The sequence below is a fragment of the Macrobrachium nipponense genome, chromosome 7 (assembly GCF_015104395.2).
Source record: "Macrobrachium nipponense isolate FS-2020 chromosome 7, ASM1510439v2, whole genome shotgun sequence".
Taxonomy (NCBI): Eukaryota; Metazoa; Arthropoda; class Malacostraca; order Decapoda; family Palaemonidae; genus Macrobrachium; species Macrobrachium nipponense.
In genome coordinates this window covers 17,319,463-17,334,277 of record NC_061109.1, presented here as the reverse complement: position 1 = coordinate 17,334,277, position 14,815 = coordinate 17,319,463, and the positions used below count along the sequence as shown (strand labels likewise).

The 14,815-nt window shown below is 40.6% G+C and overlaps 1 protein-coding gene across 2 annotated transcripts in view; it reads right to left on the bottom strand.

Moving 5' to 3' along the window:
* LOC135217411 (ras-related protein Rab-14) overlaps nt 1–14,815 on the bottom strand; it is a 220,134-nt gene that overhangs the window by 150,482 nt on the left and 54,837 nt on the right. The window contains exon 2 of one of the 2 annotated variants that reach the window (XM_064253253.1): nt 8,351–8,477. The exons of the other annotated variant lie outside the window; for it this stretch is intronic. The gene's annotated coding sequence lies outside the window, so the exon portion shown is untranslated. The remainder of the gene's footprint in view (nt 1–8,350; nt 8,478–14,815) is intronic. 2 annotated transcript variants of the gene reach the window in all.

Here is a 14,815-nt window from a genome sequence, read left to right as displayed (position 1 = left end):
ACCTGGACCCCTCTGGCTTATGCCACGGACGCCCTGTTCGTTTGGATTGGAATCAGTGGAGGAGAATTTACATTTTTTCCTCCAGTGAATCTTCTCCTGAAGGTCCTAGACAAACTAAGGTCTTTCAGAGGGATAGTAGCTCTGATTGCCACCGGACTGGCCCAAGAGCAACTGGTATCCACTTCTCTTGGAATGGGGTCTCCGACCTCAACGGATCCCCAATCCCAAACTATCACAATCAGTACAAATGAGGACTGTGTTCGCTTCCTCAGGAACTCCCCAGACCCTAACTTTATGGACTTCATGAAGTTTGCGGCTAATAAAGATGCTAACATTGATCCACAGAATATTCTCTTCCTGGAATCAGATAAGAGGGAGTCAACCATCAGACAATAGACTCAGCTGTTAAGAAATTAGCATCTTTCTTGAGAGAATCGAACACTACAACCATGACAGTTAACCTGGCTATATCCTTTTCAGATCCTTGTTTGAAAAAAGGTTTAGCAGCTAGCACGATTACCACTCACAACCCCCCCCCGTCTGGCTTTGAAGAAAATCTTTCAAGTAGGTTTTCAGATAGATTTAAACTGAATCTTATTTCACATCTATCCCTAAAGCCTGTGCTAGACTTAGACCTTCTCAGAGGCCTACTACAGTTTCATGGTTCTTGAATGATGTCCTCAAACTAGCTTCAGATACTGACAACTCATCTTGTACATTCATAATGCTCCTGAGGAAGACTCTATTCTTATTAAGTCTAGCTCAGGAGCAAGAATTTCAGAACTGTCGGCTCTATCCAGAGATGCGGGTCATGTGGAATTTCTCCCCATCAGGAGAAGTTCTACTTGCTCCGGATCGTAGCTTTTTAGCCAAAAATGAAGATCCTCTTGCAAGGTGGGCTCCTTGGAAGGTTATCCCACTTCCACAGGATCCTTCTCTCTGCCCAGTATCACCCCTAGAGGCCTTTTTATCTCGAACTTCTTCTAGATCCTCGGGTGCTCTCTTCTGAGAGAAAAAGGTGGTACTTTGTCAGTTAAAGGTATTAGGCAACAAATCCTTTACTTCATTAAACAAGAAGCCAACCCTGAGTCATCCTTCCCAAGAGCTCAATGATATCAGGGGAGTAGCCACCTCTATTAACTATTTCCAACATATGAACTTTGAGGATCTTAAGAAGTATACTGGATGGAAACAAATCCCCGACAGTCTTTAAACGGCATTATTTAAAGTCCTTGGAATCTTTAAATGTTTTCAGCAGTAGCAGCGGGAAACATAGTTTTCCCCTGATACTGCTTAGTAGTTGTAGTATTGATCCAGGTCTCCTTTCTACCTACTTCAACCAACATGCCTCAACCTATCACCAGGCTACTCATCATTATAGCCTTAGCCGTTGTGTATTATAGTGGTTTGTCCCTTATTTTTTTGCTAGGGACAACCACATTGGTACTGATATGACTCAGTGGTCCTAACCTTATTATGCTAGGTTAGGCCACAATATGTTTGTATAAATTTACCATTTAACTTGTGATAACTTCAGTCACAATGTGTTTGTATATATTTGAATTACTTGTTTTATTTGTATTAATGATGGAATTGAGTGTACCTACCCTTATTTTTATGCTAGGTAGGACACATGTATGTATAAATTGTACCTATATATTCTAATTAAGTAATTCAGCTATTTCTTTGTTTACATGCATATTATATTGTTGTTACTACCTTTTAAGTACTTTAAGTTTACTAACATTCTGTTATTGTTTACCATAGTTGGTTTAAGTACTTATTTTGTATGCTGTATTTAATTTACTTATATTATATCCATCATTTTAACAGGTTTTTCATTTTTCCTTTTCCATCTTGTCTGTTTCTCTGGTACTCTTTCATAGGCCGACACGAGCTGAGCCCAGAAAAGGGATTTTGACGAAGGAAAAATCTATTTCTGGGTGATTGGCTCGTGTCGCCCTATGAAACCCATCCCCTTTTTTATGGTTTGGTTGTTTTTCCCCCCCTTGCAGGACAAGATGGTATTTATGTTTTTATTAAGGATGACCGCTAGGGGCGCTGCTGTCCGTGGCGTCCTCTAGTAGTAGTAGTAGGGGCTGCATCGCCCGTTGGTATCAGCTCTCTCTTGGGGGGATTTTGATAAGGAAGTTCTAATTGGTGTCTGTCTCGTGGTAGTGTTCCACACTCGCCCCTATTTCATACCGACACTTCTTTTTAAGAGTGAGCGAGTCAGTTTTACTGACATTTTCTTAATTTTGTTTTTCTCTGGTAATTTTAGGCTAATTTTACCTAGAAAGAATGATATTAAGGATACTTTCATAGGGCGACACGAGCCAATCACCCAGAAATAGATTTTTCCTTCGTCAAAATCCCTTATATATGCCAGGTAAGTATGAACAAACTTTATTGTATCTTAACAATATCATATTTACTAAGAAACTGAATTTCTGGTCAAATCTGACTTTGAGACTGGCAATGGGACTGGGGTTAGAAGCATGGGTGCCAGGTAAAGGAGTAGGAGGTACAGTCAGAGGGCTGGTAATAGGAGAAAAGGCAGTAACAGAAGATGAAACAGGCAATTAGGCTACACCTGACTTAGGAGTAGACTACACTAGCTAAATTCCTAGCTTCAGCTCTAGCACCTGCCTTTCTTTTCATGTCTCTCTTAAGTTTGTCTAAATGAACCTTTAACACCTTCCACTTTCCCTGTCCCAGTTCCTACAACCAACACAAGACAAATTAATGATGCATACTTGTTCCCTAAAATTTTATCAAACCAGATGATATGATAATCATAAGAGGCATTTGTCAGTCTAGTCTTGTAGCCTTTGCTGCAAAAACGAATACTTGATGCAGCAGTCACACATCGTCCATAAAACTCATCCTAAGCAGTTAAAAATCAGGTCCTAAAAACCCTAAACTAACTATACAACGCATGAAGGGTACCAAAGGCAAGAATACTTCATCATACAGCTGACCACTGGTATTTGCCAGGGATGTGTACACAACCCCTGCTAAAATATAACTAAAATCTGTGTATACAGGCAGTCCCCGGTTTTATGGGAGTTGTCTGGTGCTGAAAATAAAAAATGCGTTGATTTTCCATTATTGGCATTGATACATAGATAACAGAGGCCCCCGATAACAGGTTATCATCGCCAAGAGCCAGTTATCAGCCCCTATAAGCTTATCGTCAAGCCATTAGAACGGATACCCCCCACAATAATCGGGGACTGCCTGTACTTGGAACCATTCTAAAAATGCTTTTAAATGCCTATACTCTTAAGTGCAAACACCCAACAAAAAGCCCTCTAAAACTGCTTATAACTGAGTATTCTCATAGTTTCATCACAAAAATGAATTTAGTCAGAAATTTATGAAAATACAGTAGCTATACAGTAACTAGTGAATATTTCTCTATGAAAAATACCACAAACAGGTGAATTTTCCATGAATAATATGTACGTAGTATATATGTTTCATATAGAAAAATCTGCAAATGGGCGAGTCAGAGAATCTGGAACCCTGAATAAGTGGGGGTTAACTGTATGGAGGAGAGAAATGTTTTCATCATGATAAAATAAATTTTTGAACATACTCACCTGGTAGTTATATATATAGCTTACGCCCCCCGACGTCACGGCAGAATTTCAAAACTCGCGGCAATCACCGATTGGGTAGTCAGGTGCACCACCTGTGTGCCCTCTACCCAGGTACGTAGAACCATTCCAACTATTCCTCAGATCTTCCATGCCCATAGTCTCTAGAGGGGAGGAGGGTGGGAATTAAATTATATATAACTACCAGGTGAGTATGTTCAAAAATTTATTTTATCATGAAAATAACATTTTCAAACATCTAACTCACCTGGTAGTTATATATATAGCTGATTGACACCTTTGGTGGAGGGTCAGAGACAGCTATCATCATTGGAATTGACATAAGAGTTAAATAAAAACAAACTTATGGGTTCGTACCTGTTAAGGAAGCTGACTTCAATGATATCCTGCCTCATTATGTCTGCTTTCCTTATGAGATCCAGCGATCCACCCAGGGGGCTGAAGACCTCTTGGAGACTGTCAACCGGTCAGCAAACCTCTAAGTGACTAGACTCCCTACAATACCCTTGTTCCGGGCGCTACCAAGGAACAAGTTCACCACCTGACTAAGGATCAATGACTGTGGAAGACTGCGTCCAGTCTCCACAAACAACCATAAAAATTTCAATAGTCCCAAGGTAAGAACAGAGTATGTATTGGTATATGTGGTTTTTTAAGTAGTCCCTTCTCCTATTACTGAATGAGCTGCTACAAACGGACCCAGTGTGTAGCAGTCTTCATACAAAGTCTTCACTTAGGTAAGGTAGTGCGACGCAAATACTGACTTGCTTCTCCAGAAGGTTGCGTCCAGGATATTCTGAAGGGATCTATTTTGTTTAAAAGCTACCGAGGTTGCTACGGCCCTAACCTCGTGAGTTTTAACTTTTATTAGCTTGAGATCTGCTTCATTAATTGCTGAATGCGCTTCCCTAATTAATTGCCTTATAAAAAAGGATAACACCTTCTTTGACATTTGCAGAGAGGGCTTTTTGACAGAGCACCAAAGCCCCTCTGAATTGCCACGTAATTTTTCCGTTCTTTCCAGGTAATGCCTCAGGCCCCTTACCGGACAAAGAACTCTTTCTGCTTCATCACCTGTGAGATCCAACAGGTTTGGAATCTCGAACGATTTGGGCCAGGGCTGAGAAGGGCGTTCGTTCTTAGCCAGAAATCCTAGCTGTAGAGAGCAGATAGCCTTGCCCTGTCTGAAACCTACAGCTTTGCTAAAGGCATGGATTTCACTGGCTCTTTTTGCTGTTGCCAGACTAATCAAGAAGAGTTTTCATGATGAGGTCCTTAAATGATGTTTCCTGTAAAGGTTCGAACCTATCACTCATGAGAAACTTCAGAACTACATCCAAATTCCAAGCTGGTGAAGATTGTAGTTTCTCTTTAGTCGTCTCGAAGGATCTAAGAAGGTCTCGTAGATCCTTATTATCCAATAGATTCAGGTTCCTATGCCTGAAGACTGCTGCTAGCATGCTTCTATAACCCTTAATGGTAGAAGCTGAAAAATTACGCTTCTTCTTAAGGTGTAGCAGAAAATCTGCTATCTGAGTCACAAGAGGTACTGGAAGAGGAAACGGAGTTGTCCCTGCACCATCCTCTAAAAGTATCCCACTTGGATTGGTATACCTTAATGGTGGAAGACCTTCTTGCTCTTGCAATGGCTCTAGCTGCCTCCTTCGAAAATCCTCTAGCTCTTGTGAATTTTTTGATAGTCTGAAGGCAGTTAGTTGAAGAGCTTGGAGGTTTTGGTGATACCTTTCCAAGTGGGGTTGTTTGAGTAGATCTACTCTTAAAGGAAGGCTTCAGGGGGTGTCCACCATCCATTCCAGTACCTCTGTGAACCATTCTCTTGTCGGCCAGAACGGAACCACTAGTCATATCCTGGTGCCTTCGTGAGACAAACTTTTGCATCAGTTTGTGTACCACTTTGAATGGCGGGAAGGCGTACACATCTAGATGATCCCAATTCATGAGGAACGCATCTATGTAGATTGCCTCGGGATCTGGGATTGGAGAGCAGTAAGTCCCCATCCTCTTCGTTTGCGCTGTGGCGAAGAGGTCTATGCATGGGCAACCCCAGGTTCGCCACAGGTTCTTGCAGACTTCCTGATGGAGAGTCCACTCTGTCGCCAAGATTTGATGCTTCCTGCTCAGGATGTCTGCCCTTACATTCTTCTCCCCTTGAATGAAGCGTGTCAATAATGTCACGCTTTTCTGTTTCGTCCAGGGAAGAAGCTCTCTTGACGTCTTGTAGAGGGACTCGGAGTGGGTTCAGCCTTGTTTGTTGATGTAGGCCAACGCCGTCGTGTTGTCGGAGTTGACCTGCATCACTTTGTTGTGCACTGCACTTCCGAACTCCTTGAGAGCCAGAAAAACTGCAGTCAGTTCTTTCTGATTGATATGAAAGTTCTCCTGTTCTCTGTTCCAGGAGCCCCGAGACCTCCAACTTTCCCAGTGTTGCTCCCCATCCCGAGTCCGAGGCATCGGAAAACACAACACAACACTAGGTCTGGGTTCCTCTGTTTTAGGGAAAGGCCTTCCTGGAGCTAGACGGGGTCGTTCCACCACCGTAGACATTCTTTCATAGAGTCTGAAACGGGAATACACTTTGCCTCTAGTGTCTTCTTCTTGTCCCAATGCCGATTGAGGTGGAATTGAAGAGGGCGAAGGTTCAGTCTTCCTAAGGAGACAAATTGTTCTAGCGAAGAAAGGGTCCCCAGCAGACTCATCCATTCCCTCGTGGAGCATGTCTGTTTCCTTAGGAAGTTTTGCAACTTTTCCAAGGCTTGTCTCGTTCTCAATTCGGACGGAAAAGCTCGAAAAACCCGACTGAATCCTCATACCCAGATACAAGATTTCTTGAGATGGGATCAGTTGAGATTTTTGACGGTTTATCAGAAGGCCTAGGTCTTCCGATAACCGAATCGTCTTGTGAAGGTTCTCCAGACAGCAGGTGTAGGAGTGGGCTCTGATAAGACAGTCGTCCAGATACAGCGAGGCCCTGATACAATTTTTGTGTAGCATTCCTGCTACGTTGCTCATCAGCCTCGTGAATATCTGAGGAGTGGTGTTTAAGCTGAAGCAAAGAGCTCGAAATTGGTACGTTTCTTCCTTGTAAACGAACCGTAGGTACTTCTTGGAGTTCGGGTGGATAGGGACGTGAAAGTATGCATCCTGAAGATCTAACGAAACCATCCAGTCGTCTTGTCTGGCTGCGGCTAGAACTGATTTCATTGTCTCCATCATGAATTTTATTTTCTTCACGAAAACGTTCAGGGCACTCACGTCCAGTATTGGCCTCCATCCCCCCGATACTCTTGGGAACCAGGAATAAGCGGTTGTAAAACCCTGGAGACTCCAGATTCCTAACTCTTTCTATTGCTTCCATCTGAAGCAACATAGAAACCTCTTGCTGTATTGCTTGGATCTTGGTTTCCTCTGTATCTCGCTGACAGATCGATCGGTCTTTCTGCTAAGGGGGTTTTTTCAAGAAAAATCCAAATCAAGAATCCAAATCAAGCGAAAGCCAAAGCCAAAGTGTACTTCACCAAATCAACTGCAAAAAACATGGGCTAAGCGAGCGAAGTTCCCACGATGTCACCGATAGCGGCGGCAGGGAAGATCTGAGGAATAGTTGGAATGGTTCTACGTACCTGGGTAGAGGGCGCACAGGTGGTGCACCTGACTACCCAATCGGGGATTGCCGCGAGTTTTGAAATTCTGCCGTGACGTCTGGGGACGTAAGCTATATATATAACTACCAGGTGAGTTAGATGTTTGAAAAATACAATCATACTACGACAAAATTCCAAACAAAGCTGCTCATACAACTGAAGTTCAGTAGTTAACCAACAGAAACGATTTGACCTCTTCAGCCGTGTTGTACTATTCCTCCCTGAAAGTGGGGGTGTGGGGGGGGGGGGGGGGGGGGGGGGGGGGGGGGGGTGGGGGGGGGGGGGGGGGGGGGGTGGGGGGGGGGTTGTCACCTACAATACAACCATAAAAGCAGTTCTGCGAATTTCAAAATTTATGCTGCCGCGTGAATTAAAATATTAGCTATGTAATGAGTACAGGCAGTCCTAGGTTATCGGTGGGGATTCCATCCTCAGAGGGGCGCTGATAAGTGAAACCCGTCATTAACCGACACTCAGCAATTTAAGGGGCTAATAACTGGTTCATGGTGCCTCTGTTATGTAAGTTATGGTGCCTTAACTCAATCGGCACCAAACCGGATCACTATTAACTGAGTCTGGCGATAACCGGGACTCCCTGTACTTGGTAAGTTACTTATATGAAACCTACAATAATGAATCAATCAAACATAATAGCTTTAAAAATGAATCTACTTGGATCTTGAAAGAGCATATCTGAGTGGATATCCAGCTACCAAGTTCAATGTCGGGCAACAAACTTTACTACCTATTCTTGTCTATTCTCAAAAAGAACACAGTAGTATTCTGATTTTCTTTGAGAAAAATGAAATTTCACATCCTCTGGCTATCAACCTTTTGGTTACATAGTTTACTCTAAACTTATCTTGAAGAACTAATCTAGTCAAAAACCATTTTGTCTAAACATACAAAGTTCTTTCCACTTCATTTACTAAGGCTCTACTTTGTCTATACTACCTACATTATATGGTTATTTTGTTTATAGTTAAGTTAAAATGCTTCTTACTCAGTTTGTTCCTGAGACAAACTGAATAAAAACAAATTAATAATATCAAGCACTTCCCTCACCTCTTCTTTAGGTCCTTTCTTTCAGCTACTAATTGGTCTTGTTTCCTTTTTCCTAAGAAGGTTTTGGCTACTGCTCAGGTGACCAAACAAAATTCCTCTCTACTCCTTTCATGCAGTCTAGTAGCACCTGAAAGACCACCAAAGCTCTCATTTACTTGTTGCGAGTCAAGAAACCAAGGGAATGATACTCTCAGTGACTTTCTTCACATCTTTGGAATCATCCCAGTTTCAATTTACCTAACTTAGGTTACTTTTTCCTTTGAAAGAAGCAGATCTAACATTTATTTCTAGAGTTAGACAAGCACATTTCAGTTACCCCTTCAATATGTGAATAAAAAAAATAATAAACTTTACCTGGGAAAGTTTTTCTCTGCTTCTCAGTATGTATACTGATAATTCCTGAATGTATGATGTATATAAGAAGTCAGTTTTTTTACATGCCAGTTCAGAGAGAGAGAGAGAGAGAGAGAGAGAGAGAGAGAGAGAGAGAGAGAGAGAGAGAGAGAGAGAGAGAGAGTCCTCTAGATACACATATAAACCTTCAACTCAAGAACTTTTAAATGCAGTAAGTGAATCTCCATGTCAATTCATCTGAAACTTGTATGAGATATGAAATGACCTAACAAAATACCACTCATATAATAAATAGCCTTCTCATACAGTCACACACACAAAAATAATTTCCTACCTACACAAATGCAAAAAAAACACACACACACACACACACTTGATAAACATACCAACTGTAGACTTAAAACCATCGAAAGTAGAGGCAGCTTCAATAACCAAATTTTTTAGAGAAAACCTAGAATCTACTGTAGTATACATGTAGTACTTGAACACAAAGACATCAGCTTCATTATTAATGGACCAACATGCAGTAATCTTATCAGTACTCTACCATATTGTGGTTAATAACATTAAAACACCCCATATTATAACATCATAAAATGCTATTTTAGCTGGGGTAACCTTCAAAGTGATCAGCATTAATTTCAGTTGTTTCTGGGAAATACTGAACAATATAACAATATACCAAAAATTTTGTACAAACAATATTATGAGACATTTCTAATCAGTACAGGAAACAAGCACAAATCATATTCTTTATTTCAATGTGTAATGCAATTACCACAGATGGGTGGAGGAGGAATAAGTGTCAGCTGACAAAGCAACAAGTCAAGAGCTGGGAAACCTTTCAAGACCAAGCTAATACTTCCAAGGAAGTCTAGCTGAAGGTTAATTCATGTCCTCAAGTAAACTACAGACAAAGTATGAGTATCAGTCCAGTATTCATTTTCACTTGGTTATATAACAGGTTATCATTAATACTACATACTACTATGTAGATCATTTATGGTGGAACTAATACTTCAACGAGAACCACTTTCAAGAAAAAATAAACTACATCCAGATCAGGGCTTGCAGACTGGTTCTTTCACTAGACAATGGAAAAAAAAAAAAAAAAACACACACACACACAATCAGTGTGCATTTAAAAAGAACTTGTAAATGAGAATATACAGTACAGCATATTTACATTATGTTACAGTATGCTTCATAATAGTATACATGGCCATGGCTAACAAGTCTGGAGATTTCATTAGCTAGCCCAGACTACACTGATCAACAGTGCGTCTAATATTGTGCAAAATATGATACACATAGGCAACATTGTCAAAATATAAATTTTCATTAAAAAATATAAATTATTATAATAAAATTTATTATTTGGATACTTACTTACTGTTAAATTTAGCTATATCTCCCCGGTGATTAGGCGAGTCGGCATTAAAAAAAAAAGAAAAAAAAAATATATTGAATGGCTGCCCAGATGACTGTCTAGTTTACCTGTTCTCCACCAAGTGTGTTTCGAATGTTTTAGCTCTTGTCAGAATTCTCCTTGACAGCCCACTAAGTTGTGGGGAGGCTGGGTGGGCCTACTTTAACAGTAGGTAAGTAACCACATAATAAATTTTATTATGAAAGTTTATATTATTTGAGATGAATCTTACCTACTGTTAAATTAGCTGATTCCCACATTCAGAAGAGGCTGGTGGGTAGTGCAGCTAGACAAAATTCTGCTCAGCCATTCAAGCTAAAGGTTTCTCATACAAAACCCAAAACATTCTCACCTGATCTGGAATCCTTGGTGGATTTTACTAGCACTAGAAGTTGGATTCCATTCAGGGAGCAAGGCTCTCATGCGTATGCAGCAAGGAGCAGCCTTGCGGAGAAAACCGCTTCGATTCAGCCAGCATGAAACGCAAGTGGTATGAGGGACCCCTGTGCCTGGGTCCAAAAGCCCTATCAAACGAGTCACTTAAAATGAATACCTTTACAATATAAAGGTACGCTCCTATACGAAATTTGTACCTTCACACTCCCCAAAATATTAAAACCCCGGATTTAAACTTTAGAGCCTAAAGAATTGCTCTTTTTCGGTTCAGGAAAAGACTACCGACTACTACCGACTACTAGTGGCGGATTAAGGGCTTACTGTTTTCAAACACAATTCTGTATATTTAAGGTAGTGCTCGTGCAAAAACTGAATTGTACTTCTACTGTGACACATCAATCCTATTCTGGAGCGACAAATTGACTTAACACAAAATGAAGTTGCAACTGCTGCTCACATTATGAATGTTTAACTTCAATAAGGTAGAAGATATGGAGCTAGTTCTCATGCACTAGCCTATCCATTATGTCACAGAGGACCTTGTGTTCCTTGACAAAGTTTCTAAAATTCATAATACAAAAGGTTAACTTTGCCCCTTCCAGGTTTAACCTTCACAAATACATTATAGGTTTTTTAAAACCACAAAACAAAGTTAACTTTGCCTTCAAGTTTAACCATTGGCAAAGGCGTTATAAGTTAATAAAAATCACAACACGAAAGGGTAACTTTGCCTCTTCTAGGCTTAACCTTCACAAATACATTCTATGTTTTCTAAAAGCACAAAACAAAAAGTTAACTTCGCCTTTAAGCTTAACCATTGGCAAAGACAGCTAGGTTTTCTAATACCACAAAACAAAAGGTTGATTTTTGCCTCTTCCAGGCTAACCTTTGACCACAACATGTTTTTCTTTAAACCACAAAACCAAAGGTTAACTTTGCCTCATCCAGCATTTACCTTTGACAGAGATGTTCAAGGTCTCTAAAAAGGATGATAAAAATGTTCTAAGTTTAACCTTTATATTAAATGCCCAACAGGATAGAGAAGTTTCCTCTTCCCCCCCTGTCCCCCCACAGGGGTTAAATTGGAATTCTTACAGGGAACTGTAAAGCATAGCCCTAACATCACCCTCAGCTCTAAGGCAGAAAGCTAAAATAGCATTTCCTTTACGCCAGTTTAAAGAAGGGTGCTGACAGTAAATTTACTTATTAACCACTGCTAAGTAAAAGGTTTGACAGTAAATTCAGATAAAGTCTATGTAGACCTGCATCTACACTCCTGAGAGAGACTGATATAGAGATGAAGGGGCTTCAATCTCAACACCTTACAGTTCTGGTCCTCAGCAAGATCTAAGAGTACTTGATGCAATACCGAGGAAAGTACGTAAGGAACGATAACTTTGGAAGTAGACAGTGAAAAGTCTTATCTCCTCTAAACAGAAAACATTGACGTCTACAAGGTTCCAGGTGGTGAAAGTTCCTCCACAATGGCACCCTCAGCAACACACAGACCACTGCTTCTGACCCCAGGCCATGGCAGTTTTAAATTAAGGACAGATCCTATGATAACTTGAAAATCTTATTATTGGGAGGAGACATTCTAACATCTCCAAACAGTTAAAGAGATGCCTACGTCAATGGAACTGTATGGAATTGTGAAGTAGAGTTGATTTCTTCTCAACAGAAGAATGAGACATCTACCAAGAGCATTGGAAATTCTGAAAAGTTTTGTCCTGAGGCTACAAGGGCTCTACAGGAGACTAAGCAATTCTTGAACATGAAATTGCTCAATAGAATTCAGAGTAGATAGAAGGGGCAGGCCTATGAGTCTGAATTAGGCAAAATTTAAGGAAACATCCACTGCTCAAGCCTGAGGGCCAACAAAGTAGTAGTAATCATTCGGATGTCCCTGTTCATCTACATGCTAGGAAGCGAAATGAGTGTTCCTTAAATCCACACCAAGTGCCAAACTTACGGATGTCAAGGCCCTTCCACAGAATGGATTATCAAACCAATATGTTGTTTCATTTCACTCAAAGCAGCAAACTTCCCACAGACTTTGTTTCTGACCGGGAATAAACCTGCTAAGCATCCTGATGTCTTTTCATTGCCCTGACATCTAAAAAAGTTTTACCAGGTGTAGTTTGACCATTCTATGTTGCATGAACGCGTAATGACACTACATAGTTAAACTGTGTTGCATGACAGAGGGAAAAGACCAAAACTTGGACTCTGGTTTCAGAACCAAATGGACAATTCCTGGTTACAATGTCCCTCCTATAGTCCTGGGGCCAAAGTTGGTTCTGGATTACAGTTGTACCTCGAGATACGAAATTAATCCGTTCCGAGGCGCCCTTCGTATCATGAGGTTTTCAAATCTTGGACCACATTTTACATGTAAAATGGCTAATCCATTCCAAGCCCTCCAAAAACACACCAGTAAATTATATTTCCAGGCCTAAAACACATGTTCTAGGGTTACGACGCCGATCTGACGGAAGAAATATGACTCCAAAAAGGCAAAATACTGTACATACTTGAGTAATATTCAACTGCATGTAATGTTCAACCCCATTTTTACTGCATATATTAGGACTTTAGCATATGTCCCTTAGCAATAAGCCTAGCCTAAGTTAGCGGTTGCTACTGTAGCCTAGTCTATGATTCTGGCATCTAAACCTAAGAAGCTAAAAGCTTAGAATATGCCAATAAAATGTATAAATAATCAGTATGTACTCATTTCAAATAATTATTAATCAATCATTAAATATAATACACAAACAAAACAAAAAAAAACCTTCCAATCGATTATTTACATTCAGCTCTTACAGTCTTACGAGTACTGAACGAACGCCAAGCAATCACTTTTCCTAGGACACAGTAAGCCATAAATTTTCATTAGTACCTCTCTTCAACTAATGAAACTACCAAACAGTATAATAACCATTCATTTCTATTCTTTATTCTATCTTTACGTTATGGAGATACCAAGTTACTGACAGCTATAATGAAAAATGATATTGTTATGATACAATAAAGTTTCATACATACTTACCTGGCAGATATATACTTAGCTATAGACTCCGTCGTCCCCGACAGAAATTCGAATTTCGCGGCACACGCTACAGGTAGGTAGGTCAGGTGATCTACCGCCCTGCCCTGGGTGGCAGGACTAGGAACCATTCCCGTTTTCTATCAGATTTTCTCTCTTCCACCTGTCTCCTGTGGGGAGGCTGGGTGGGCCATTTATTGTATATATCTGCCAGGTAAGTATGTATGAAAATGAAATTTTCATTATTAAAATGAAGTTTTATTGTATACTTACCGAACAATTATAGAGCCGTGATTTCCACGAGCGGCAGGGATACTAAATTCAAATTTAGCGCGTCGGCGTCGCCAACACTGGTGGTGATGACGTCATCTCCTCCACTCGCGGGAGAACCAGGTACAACTGCCCAGGTGAATCCAATTCTTTCTGCCCCGTCCGTCCACCTAAGGGGAGGAGGGTGGGTATAATCATAATTGTTCGGTAAGTATACAATAAAACTTCATTTTAATAATGAAAATTTCATTTTTATTGTAGTGTCTTACCGAACAATTATAGAGCTGATTACACATTTATGGGAAGGTGGGATTCAGTGGACCACTAGTATTTTTAAATGGTTACATTTATTGCAATACCAGTAAACACTCAAGGTGTCTGTTGTACCTTACCTTGTAAGAGAGCTACAGCAGACTGTTACTGCCTCTGGTCGGTGCTCTTCTTACTATTGTAGAGGAATTGGAATTTGACCAAAGTTAGCCTCTACAGGAGTGGAATCCTTCCGTAGTTCAAGCGAGTCAAGGCTGACTGACGGAGGATAGTAACAACAAAGAATTTGCCCCTTAGCCCTGGGGCTAAGACCAGAAATTCAATTATACAAAACATTTGTCACCAACACCAGATTTAAAAAACATATATACCCAACCATTGTAAAATCTGACCTAACAGACTGGTGAGTATCCCAGGTACTCAGTACCCCCAGCTTCCCTTGAACTCGACAACCTATTCAAGGTGAAAAGTTAGCATAGAGGTGACGACCCCTGTGCCGTTTCTCCCAACACCATGCCAGAAACCGCCACCGGACCTAACGTTTTACAATTCTCGAAAACCGTTTCTATCTCTTTGAGATAATGACTCGCAAAAACCGAATTCGATCTCCAGAACGTGCTCTGAAGAATCGAAGCTAAAGATAAATTCTTTCTGAATGCTAAAGAAGTTGCCACTGCTCTAACCTCGTGAGCTTTAA